We start from the raw sequence: 11,937 nt of genomic DNA, 5'->3' as shown, positions 1-11,937 counted from the left end.
GCAGTGTTTGGGAATTAAAAAAAAAAAAAAAAAAAAAAAAGTTTTGAAAAGATAGGGGAAGATAGATGCAGTTACCCCCGTACAGAAACTATTTGTGTCATCACAAAATGCATTTTCAAGGACATAAACACAGTCCTGATGGCAGGCATTTTATTAGGCCACTAAGTTCTTCAAATTTTCTATAGCTTTAAAAATCAAACTTGCCTGACTGAGTTTTCTAGCCTTCTAGCTTTTCACATGCTTGCCACACTTTTATTAGCTTGAATTAGGGCTGGCTTTGCCTTGTGCATCCGGTAAAGCTGATAGAAAGGTGTTTCTCCTGCTCTTCCTAAGGGATTCAGGTTAGAAGCTTCACAGAAGGGCTTTTTCAATATTTCTGAATTATTTGAGAAAAATTAAGCTGATCTAAATATATTGATAGGCAGTTAATCAGCTGGTGGTACACTTTTTCATTTCCTCTCAGTTTAAATGCACAGAATTGCCTTGGAAGAAGTACTGCATTATGGAAGAGCTAAGACTGATAGTCCAAAGTCCATTCTGTGTTGTAAATGGAAAGGAGGTAGAGAAGGAAGCATAAAGATTAAAGAAAAGATGGAATGACTTTTTTTCATTCTGTCAAGTGACTGTTTATATTGGGCGATACTGCGGGCTTGTAGGTTCAGCTTGAAAGTTCTTCAAATCAGAGGAGCCATTTAATAATATATAATAAAGAACAGTACAGGCAAGTCATTTATAAAAATGAAAACATTTCATATCTGCTTTTTTACAGAACGAGTTTCTCACTTCCAGGATATGCCTTTTTTTTTTTCCCCCTGCGATCAGGGGAATATGAACTAGGGGAGCTCCACGTCTAACAAAGACAGCAGAAATACATCAGTTTAGTTTGTTCTGATGTATATATTAAGCTATAAATAGGCAATTACAAAGATGTATTTATTTGTATCTGTGGCAGTTATCGATCCCTGATTATAATATTCTGCCAACAAGATTATAGTATAAGCTAATTCAAAACTCTAACCACTTTAAATCAGAAGCACTTCTAGTTCCTAGCAGCAATTTTGGGCTGCAAATACAAAATACATTTTTTTACACAGGGTGCTCTTTTATTTTAATCAAACTCATTAATAAAGGTGTTGCAATAATAAGTCCTGTTTTAATTTTGGTTACTTGATGCCCAGAGTAAATTGACTTTCTCAAGTCACGAGTAAATTTGAGCAGCCAGAATAAGCAGTTCATTTTGGGGTGGCAGCAGGTCCATCATCACACCCTCTGGTACTTCCTGCTAACTTTTGCATTTTGTCTAAGGATAGTAGTGAAAGAAAAAGGAATAGGAAGCAGTAAGGTGGGACAACATGTAAAGATGTTAAAGGCTTCAGAATTGTAAGACAGCCCAGGCTCAAGGTCTCCTAGAGCAAGTTAGTTTCTTTGAGGCTCAGTTTTTTTGTCTGTAAGATAGGGTAGCAATTAGTAACTGTGTTAAGATTTTTGTTTACTCAACTCCCATATGAACGCAAACCTTTATAGGATGTTATTAGGAAAACTAGTTTGCAAAATTGTAGAATAGTAGCTGTCACTATTAAAAGGTGATGTCTTTATTGTTTTAAAGTTTTGAGTGAATTTAATTTTTCCTTAGCATCAAGGCTACCAGACAACTCCCCCCGCCCCCCAATTAGAAAAGGCCCTTTCCCAGCACTTTGGGAGGCCGAGGCGGGTGGATCACGAGGTCAGGAGGTCGAGACCATCCTGACTAACACGATGAAACACTGTCTCTACTAAAACGACAAAAAATTAGCTGGGTGTGGTGTCACACGCCTGTAGTGCCAGCTCCTTGGGAGTCTGAGGCAGGAGAATCGCTTGAACCTGGGAGGTGGAGGTTGCAGTGAGCCGAGATTGCGCCACTGCACTCCAGCCTGGGCGACTGAGCGAGATGTGAGACTCCGTCTCAAAAAACAAAAGAACCCTTTAGTGGTAACTGTGGCTTATGCAGCAGCATTATAAATACAAGCTCTGTGGTATATTGTCAGAGGGGTAGCTGTCAGAGTCACTGATGATTCTGGGAATAAATACGGTACTTGTATGGAAGGTTCTTCCTCCTTGTTTTCTAAGTTTACTTAATTGGAAAAGAATCAGTCATTTTGTTTTATTTACCATGATTTATCCCAATACTATTCACTTATGCTTGAAAATGTTTGCTTTTATTCCTTATAGAACATCAGATAGTTTTCAATCAACAGGTTCGTTCTTTTATTCAATAAACATTTGTAGAACACTCATTCTCTGTCAGGTACTGTGTTAGACACTGAGATTTAAGGTTTAATTGGAAAGTCAGAAGTGTAAACACAAAATGACCACAGCCTGTGGAAGCAGCTGTAATATACCTGTAAAAAGACTCTTTAAACCAGGAATATATAATAGACTTCGTCTGAGGAGTTTGAGCAAGATTCATGGATGCAATGACATTTTCTGGGATTTAAAGATTGAGTTTTTAAAAATTAGGAGAAATGTGAGAATAGTTTCTGAAAAAGTGGAGTATATAAAAAAACATATGCATGTCTTGCAAGAACAGGGTCGAGCTGGGGCCATTATCCTTAGCAAATTAACACAGAAACAGAAAATCAAATACTGCATGTTCTCACTTATGAGTGGGAGCTAAATGATGAGAACTTATGAACACAAAGAACGCAACAACAGACACGGGGGTCTATTTGAGGATGGAGAATGAAGGGTGCGAGGAGGGAGAGAAGCAGAAAAAAAAAATACTAGGCTTAGTACCTGGGTGACAAAATAATCTGTACAGCAAACCCCTGTGACACAAGTTTACCTGTATAACAAACCTGCACATGTACCCCCAAACCTGAAATGAAATTAAAAAAAAAAAAAAAAACGGAAAAAAAAAGGATGATGTGCTCACCAACGCCAAGTAATTCTTTTGTGATGAGTATGTAGGATGCTATGAATTTATTGAAGTGTGAAGGGATGGTAGGGATATGAGCATGAATTATACTTAATAAAATTAACTAGTTTGATAAGCTACCATGTATTTAGTTTTAGGATCTTGATTCCCCTGAAACCAACAGGCATCAGTGTTTTTGGACTTTGATATGGGATCTTATAAAAATTGAAAGCTTTTGACTAAATACTAGGCATATTTGGTTTATTTTGCTCTTAGTTTGCAATTTAGAGAGTGGGTTGGGGCTTATCCGGTAGAAGATATGAGTATAAAGACTCAATAAGTAATTGGGATTATGTATTGAACATTTCTGTCCCTCCTAAATTCATAGGGTGAAACCCTAACTGAATGTGATGTTATTAGGAGGTGGGACTTTCAGTAATTAATGAAGTCATGAGGTTGGGGTCCTTATGATTGGTGTCTGCCCTTATAAAAGAGGAAGTGAACCCAAGATATTTCTCTCCCGGCTATGTGAGGATACAATGAGAAGATGATTATCTGCAAACCAACAAGAGTGCCCTTACCAGATACTGGATCTTCCAGTGCCATAATCTTTAACTTTGTAGCTTTCAGAATTGTGAGAAGTACATGGTTGTTGTTTAGGCATCCAGTCTATGGTAATTTGTTATAGCAGCCTGATCTGCCTAATATAACAGGGTACACGTGGTCCTCACACAATTATCATCGTCTAGCTACTATAATTGGAATCCAAGCTCTGCCCCTTACTGTGTGAGCATGGGCTAATTACTCAACTTCTCTGAGAAGTGGATTGAATCAACCAATATTTTTTAGTTATTTTGGCATGCAGTATTCTTTTCTTGAATATACCAGTGTATGATGGGGCTGGCTTGCCTGAGCTTTGTGAGAGCTGATGAGCACATCTCTTCTCAATGCTCTGTTTAGTGATGTTACCTTGGTAGCTTTAATTGGACATAGTGGGAATATTTATACCACGGAAATAATCAAATGCTGCATATCAGATTCTTCTCCTATACAGTGGGCTTGTTTATGATGACACTATGAGATCAGTCTTTGTATTACATAATCTACTAATTAATGTTTAATTCTTATAAGCAATAAAAGAGAAAAAGAAAATTGATTTTACTTTTTTTTTTTTTTTTTTTTTTTTAACTCTCTTAGGGCAATGTTGTCACTTTACCAGTACCAATTTGGATCTAACTTGAATTTTCTTTACATGCTGTTTGATTTTCAAAAAAATAGCTTCATTCAGGAAAATGTTTACTTAAGATGCAAGAATGTGTGTATGTATATGTGTGGGTGCTACTTTAACCGGGGCTTGTTTGTTTCCAAGCAAGAATTCAATCTAGCTTAAATGAAGGAGTAATTTAATGGGGCAAAGGGGTAGGGGAAGGAACGCTTCAAGACAATGAAGCATACCTGTGTCCTATAACACACAGGGGTGTGGAAAGTGACTGTCATTATACTTGTGTCCCGGGGTCTGAGGACTGAGAAGTTGTTCTTCCCATCTTGCTCTGTTTCTCAAAGAACATGTTTTCCAGTCTTTGCTTTTCTCTTGATACCTGTGCCATTCTTCTACATATCTTTGATGATTGGTTTTCTCTGCTTACCCATCATAACTAACATGAACCAAATTATTTCAGTCTTCAACTATGTGTGCATATGCTGTAAGTATCGCCTGTCTCTCTCTGTGTCTTAAATGTGTTGAAACTCTTGATAGAGAACTGACTGACTCTATCCAGCTTGTGGATATGACTTTCTTGAGTCAGATTCCCAATCCTAGTTCCATCAATATGGTCAGAAGGTCAGGGTTCTGTAACATAAATTCAGATATCAAAACTCACACTTTCAGGGAGGCCTGTAGATGGGGGCAGTTTCTAGAGTAGGGGCCATGATTTCACCCCAAAATGTGTTTACTACAAATTTAGCTAAATAATGTGCTCTCTTATTGGAATAATTGAAATTCTGATTTCTTCTCAGAGCACATTCATGGGTTAATATGTTACACTTCTCTCTTCCTATTTTAGCAACCCGTGCAACTATGAAAAATAACTGATGGTCATACTTTGTATTCTTTCCAACAAATCAAATTATTAAATGATTTACATGATTGTCATCGTACATAAGAAATGTTTTCATTTATTGCTTTGAAATGCCTTTTATAGTCTAGTATTACAAAGTGACCTAATTAACTGAAAACTATATAATCAACTCTTTAAAATCCATAAAGCTAAAACGTAATAAACATAGTAACCCAAGAAATAAAGTATAAATTAATAATATAGAGCAGTGGAAAACATATCTAATAAACATTATTAGTTCAAAAATAGAAATTTCATATTCCTAGTACTAATACTTTGCCAAATAATAGTTCTTTCTTGCTGGTAGAGATCTATTTGGATTTATTTCTCTGTTGGAGTAAATGTGAAAAACAGCCAAAATTTTCTAAGTTTTCTTACCTCGACTTTTATCATTGACATTGTGAAAATGTCATTTTCTTCTCCTAGTGGGGCCACTCAGGAAAAGCACCACAGCATGGACCCTTTCAGAAGAACGCATTTCCAAGGGTTGGCCAGAGGAGATGGGGACGGGAGGCAAACATTCCAATAAGCAGGTTTCTTTCGAATTATATTTATGCTAGTCTCATCAGTGTTTTACTGCAGACAAAAGGTCTTTTCAATCCTTTGGATTTTAAAATAAGGAGCGGGGGAGATTACACACACACACACACACACACACACACACACACTCTGTTTGAAATAGTGCTGTTTCTGCATAAGGAAAGCTGTAGAGGCAGCCAAGCCATCTGCTGGTGCACCAGGGGCCAGGCTCAGCCACAGAGTGTGAGTGTATCTCCTGGATGATGGTAGACATGTGAAAGTGGACTTGAAGCAATGCAAGGGACTAGCCCAGGCTTATTCTCTTCCATAGTTTGTTAGGTGCGTATTATGGCCCCTAACTGCATGCTGCCTGTGACCTTTGAAAAGTCACTCCATTCCATTAGGAACTGATAAGTTTTTCACATGCAAGGAGCCCTCCTTTCCCTCTGCAGGGAAACACAAAGTGATTATGATGGCATTTGACTTGCATGCTCTCCTGCTGAGAGAAAGGGTTTGCGATCCTGGCATTTAGGGAGAGAGGAGGACAAAGTGGGATAAAATATGCCAGAAAGAGCAGTGAAGCAGATCTAATATTTCTCTAAGGAGATGTTGTTATGTATTTTCCAGAGGTGGATTTCAGCTTGGGTGACACAGACGGCTGCCTGGAGTCCTTGACACTCTCCTCCTGCCGCTGACTGGGGAGTGCTGTGCTCCAGGTGCTGGTAGAAAGCCTCTTCATTCTGGCTCAGGGGACCATGGGGAGGGATGTAGTCTTTCATATCCAATAGCTGCTGATGCGAGTGGTAGGAGTTTGAGCCCAAGAGACATTTCTTTTCAAATTCGTTTCTCATTACTAACTTTCAAGAAGTCATAGATGCTACATCTAAAAATATTTGTTTAATGCTCAGAGTTGCTGCTCTGCGAGGAAACATTGGAAGTGGGATTTTGAATGTTAGTGTAGAGGAAAGAGGAAGAATCTAATAATTAAATTTGTTCTTTTTTATGCTTTTTCAGAAAAGGGAACAGGTCAGACGCTCTTTGTTTTTTTCTACTCTCTGAAATAGAGAAAAAAATTAGAAATGTGTCAAAGACTAGGATGTAATTCTTTTATTTCTCTTCAAGTTGCATGACACACAGAACACAGAAATGAATTGTGCAGTTGCATTTGAATGCATTGATTTAACAAATGTTTCTGATTATCCACTAAGGGCCAGGCACTAGGTGAGTGGTGAATAAATAAGACACACATGGTCAAGGAACCTATCTATATTTTCTGTAGGTACCTTTTCCATTTACAAAATTACCCAGGCAATGTAAATAAAAGTTGTTGGAGGTTGTGTTGGGAGAGGTAGAGGGTGCAATTGTGGCATTTGGGATGGAGGTTGGGAGTTCTGAACCTCCAGTGGAGTCAGGAAAAGCCTCCTTGAGGAACTGGTGTTTCAGCTGAGAGCAAAGGGACACCGTGTTGGTGAGTTAAAGAGGAAGGGGGACAGTGTTCCTGTCAGAGGGAGCATGTATGAAATTTGTGAGCCAAGAGGATGATGCATTCAGAATCTTTGGCATTGAGCCTACTCAGGAAATCGTGGGAGAGGCAATAGATGCTGGCTGAGGTCCCATTAAGAGATTTGGATTTTATCCCAAGGACAATGGGAAGTTGCTGAAGGGATTTAAACAGGGGTGTGACATGCCTGGGTTTTTTAAGAGTATCATTCTAGCTACTGTATGGAGAACGGCCCAGACTGAGTCTGAGAGGCTGTTGCAGTGGCCGAAAAACCAAACGACAGGGATCTGTGCCAGGTGGCTATGGTACAAATGAAGAGGCAGACAGATTAAGCAGATATTTATAGGCAGAATTGACAAGCATTGGTGCCGTAGGAGGTGGGAATGGAGATGACTTCCAAATTTTCTGGTTGACTCCAAACCCTGCAGACAGCAAATTAGATGGTTTACAGTCTTATTCGTTGTTTTGCCTGTACCTGGGATCATGTTCAGATCACTGCATCCATTTTCTCCTTTCTTTCTTGTATTTTTTGTTTTGTTTTGTTTTAAGAGATGAAGACTTGCTCTGTTGCCCAGGTTGGAGTGCAATGATGTGATCATAGCTCACTGCAGCCTCAAACTCCTGGGCTCAGGCAATTCTCCCACCACAGCCTCCTGAGTAGCTAGGACTACAGGTGCCAGCCACTGTAGCCAGCTCATTTCTTTATTTTTTTTATTGTAGAATTATAATGGATATAATAATCTGACGCTATATGGTACTTTGTGTATCTTCATATTTAGTCTTTACAACATAATTGTTGATAGCCATATTTTAGAGATAAGGAAGCAGGTTTAGAGAAGTCTTAAGTAATTTGCTCATTTAACTGGTCAGCTGATACTGAAGGTCAGGTCTCCTTAATTGCAAAGATTTTGTTTTTTTCACCACAAGGAATATATTCACAGCCATTTCATATTTGGAAGGACGTATTAAATAACAGAATCCTCATAACACATTTCTATTCATCATATCATTTATCCCCACAATCAAACTGTGAGATAGATATTGCTGTGTTCCTCAATTTACAGATAAGGGAAAATTGGCACAAAGAATATACAAATCTTGCTCTAATTCCTGTAATATGAGGAGACCCTGGAGTTGTGCTTCCCAGCCTCTAGAATTCAGTCTCTTAACAATTACCTAAACTGCCAACAGTAACATGTTGAATAAAGTTGTCATGTTTTATAGACAGAGCTGTGATTCTCTACTGATCATTTCAATACCCATATGATCTAGTAGAGTGCATTGCAAAGAGCTTAGGTGGAAAATGTAGGTGTCGTTTTGTCCACAGGGTGACAAAAAGGTTACATTGTGTGTGTTCGAGCATGTAAGAGCGTTCATTTGAGAGACAGCTAAATAGAATTTGAAAGTTTAACTTTTCAGAGGGCAATCTTATTTTGCTCATTTTACATGTGGTCAGTGGAATCTTGATAACCCTATATACTGATGACATTGGATGCCATGAGTGTTGAGAAGGAATATATATACTGATAAGAACAAAACTGAGGTAACTTGAGAAAAAGGAAACTTGAATATATTTATATTAAAGAGAAACAAGGCATTTCATAAAAATAAATTTGAAATTATACTATGAGTATGACTTGCATGAGTCCAGTAAGCTCATCATTGTTTGAGAATAAATTGCCAATTTAGGAACTGGTAAGAGCCTTTATGTGCTTCCTCAAGCTTCATGCCTAGTGCATCCCCAGAACTGTGGTTAGATGGGAGAGCATGGGCTCCTACTCTGTTTATTATTCTCCTACTAGATTCGTTCTCAAAATCTGGCTTCTAGAATGGGAGAAAGATTGGAAAGGAAATGAATTTATGTAGAATACAGTTTCTACTTGCAGTCTATTCCCCATATCTCGTTCACTCACCTACTCTCCCTTTACCTAGCTGCCCCCTCGTTGATTCTTATGGAATGATTGCTTTAGCCTATGGTTCTGGCAAAGAGATATTCAATACTTCCCAAGGAATAACTTTTCAAGGTGCATCCACCCATTCTGATGAGCTGTAAGAGTAGTTTACTAAATGGCACTTCAGTGTCTCACCTTCTAAAATACCTAGTTTATGGCAAGAGGAATCAGAAGCAGAGATTTTCAACTGTTCCTTTTCTTTGCCGTTTGTTTCAACTTTATGGCTGGTGAATATAGTCATATCATATTGTGGCTGCCAGTGAAATGGGATATTGATGCAGATCACTGCAATCACAAGACAAATGGTACAGTAGAACTAGTTTATGGATGAACTTCCTTACAGCAGAGACAAATCTAAAAGCACTAAAAACTGTGCCCCTGACCCAACAGAGTAATAGAGTGTCTTGAAGGGGGGTGGTTAGTTTTTGGGAGTGATTTGGGAGGGTAAGGAGAATTTTTTTCTCTGCTGCCTGCATTTTGTTTCTAGCAACATCAGGCGATGCTACATACCATCTTTATGGATTGTAGACATTAATGGGGAAATGACTTTTTACTCTTTGACAAAATGTTCTTGCAATAATATAATCTGATGATTGCATCTTGTTAAACATTTTTTGCTGTTTGCTTGTTTTTTTGTTTGTTCGTTGTTTTTTGGTTTGTGTTTTTGAGCTCCTGGTATCCAAACTGCAAGGTTTCTTACCTACATATTCTAAAACAGTTTGCAAGAAAGACAATGGGTTGCAATTAGCTGAAAAGTAGGACACAGGAAGAAATGGAACAGGTGCTAAGCAGTTAATTCTTGCCTAACTTTCAGTTTATTTCTAGAATTCCAAAAAGCAATTTATGTAATAGACAAACTGGCTAACGTGTCACTTCAGCACAGGTTTTGACCACAACATGACTTGAAAGAAGAGACTATGACCTCAGCTTAAACTGCATACGAGCACGTTCTGAAAACCAACATTCATACATGCTGGCTTATAATACTCCCAATACATCTTTACACACTGTTCTTTCTTTAGTTACAAACTCTTTAAAAATATACTGAAGTATAAGATTAAAAATTTATCTCGCTATTACATTCAGATGATATCTTTTTTCCAAACCTTATCACAGGATCTGTCCTTTACAGATGTTTCTCTTACTCAAATACTTAGATTCTCTTTCCTTAAGGCTCTCTCTCTTTCTATTTTATCCATCAGTTTATGTATCATCTTCTCTTATGTCTCTCTCTGTCTTGTCACATATTCATAAGGTGATACGTGTACACACACACACACATACTTCTAAACAGCAGCCTCACTGCTAATAGAGGCTCTGGTAATAGAATGTGCAATGTCCATCCACGTAGGACAATAAATGGCTGAATTAGATTAGTACTCTTTGGCCCTTAACTGTGAAAGGAAAAGATCACCATGAACTTCTTTACTTCGACTGGTTGGTTTTCACCCTTCCTTCCCTGGACATCATTTTTTTCTTACCCCATGTTGGGGAAGCTACATATCAGCCCTTTAGTGAGCCCATAAGAAATACTAGATATGAAATAGGAATGTCTCCACTGCTTTCTTCATTTCAGTACAAATGAAAGGGATGTGGGATGAACATTTGAAAGGAAAGCACATTTAAATGTCAATATATTTTCCATCTCCTTTTAATTATCCCTCTTCTTTCTCCTTCTCCATCTGTCTTTAACACATAAACAGGCATGCTCATTTAAAGTGTTATTTCACTCTAGGAGGTAATTTTTAGGAATATGGAAAATTGCTGAAGGAAGAGAAAAACATTAGTAAACCTACATTCCGATTAACGTTGTCAATGATATGAGTTGCTCTTATTTTGAAAGTGGAAGTGAGAATCTCAAGTGTGAAGTAGAGTTAGATGCTCATATGATTTCCTCATAATTCCTTCTCTTTTAGAGAGAGAATATCGGAAGAAAAAAAGAAAAATTATGTAAGTAAATATAGTAGCATGCAAAATCTACACCTGCCATATATTCAGATCTTACTGTGCAACTTAATAACCTCTGAATCATAAAGGAAGCAGCAAAACTTAGTCTGAATATGTACAAATGGTGTTAACCCAACTTTGTAAGTGTAAGAAAATATTTTTATACATGCATAACTACACTAGGTTATTCTTACTCTTTGAAGTTATTAACTGATATTTTAAAAAATTAAAATGCTACAAAAGCAGGAACTTGTTTTATTGTCATTAGCATTCACAGCTCCAAACAATGTATGTAAATTTGAAGAAAAATGAGAGACATATCCTAATACAGTGATCTATACTGTTGCTTGCTGTAAGAGGAATATATAATGGAGTATTTTCAAGGCTGCTTTTAATTTATTCTCAGTGGAAGCTTTTCTCTATTAATTTATCAATGCAGTTTGCCAATTTGAATTTGGACTTTTTTAGACAAGAGATCCTGTGGCTTTTCTCAAGTATTGGAGGAATAATCTTCTGAGGCACATGATAATAATCATGATTTGTTACTCACTAATGCTACACAAGAGTTTACTTTGTTAACCAAATGAATTTAACCAAAATATTGAGTACCATTACTATCAGAGATGCAGTCCTCTTTTTTGGGGGGGTTATTTTTTAGCCTTTTTTAAATTAAAAAAACAGTTTCAACTTTTAGATGCAGGAGATATATGTACAGGTTTGTTACATGGCAGGCATAATTTTACCTTTATATTGTTATTTTCTGTGCTGAGTTTTCTGAACACAGAGATTATATATACACAAGAAAGAAAACCACATTTTCTAATTGCCCTAAATGTGCAATAGAAATCATCCGGGCCGGGCGCGGTGGCTCAAGCCTGTAATCCCAGCACTTTGGGAGGCCAAGACGGGCGGATCACGAGGTCAGGAGATCGAGACCATCCTGGCTAACACGGTGAAACCCCGTCTCTACTAAAAATACAAAAAAAACTAGCCGGGCGAGGTGGCGGG

General features: G+C 37.7%; 1 long non-coding RNA gene across 1 annotated transcript in view; it reads right to left on the bottom strand.

The window, feature by feature from the left end:
- Positions 1-10,749: 10,749 nt before the first annotated feature.
- LOC108519959 (uncharacterized) overlaps positions 10,750-11,937 on the bottom strand; it is an 82,999-nt gene continuing 81,811 nt past the window's right edge. The window contains exon 5 of the long non-coding RNA XR_001882781.1: positions 10,750-10,891. This is a non-coding gene — a long non-coding RNA (uncharacterized LOC108519959). The remainder of the gene's footprint in view (positions 10,892-11,937) is intronic.

The sequence above is a fragment of the Rhinopithecus bieti genome, unplaced genomic scaffold (assembly GCF_001698545.2).
Source record: "Rhinopithecus bieti isolate Rb0 unplaced genomic scaffold, ASM169854v2 scaffold_49627, whole genome shotgun sequence".
Lineage (NCBI taxonomy): Eukaryota > Metazoa > Chordata > Mammalia > Primates > Cercopithecidae > Rhinopithecus > Rhinopithecus bieti.
This window is presented reverse-complemented; position numbering and strand designations above follow the sequence as displayed.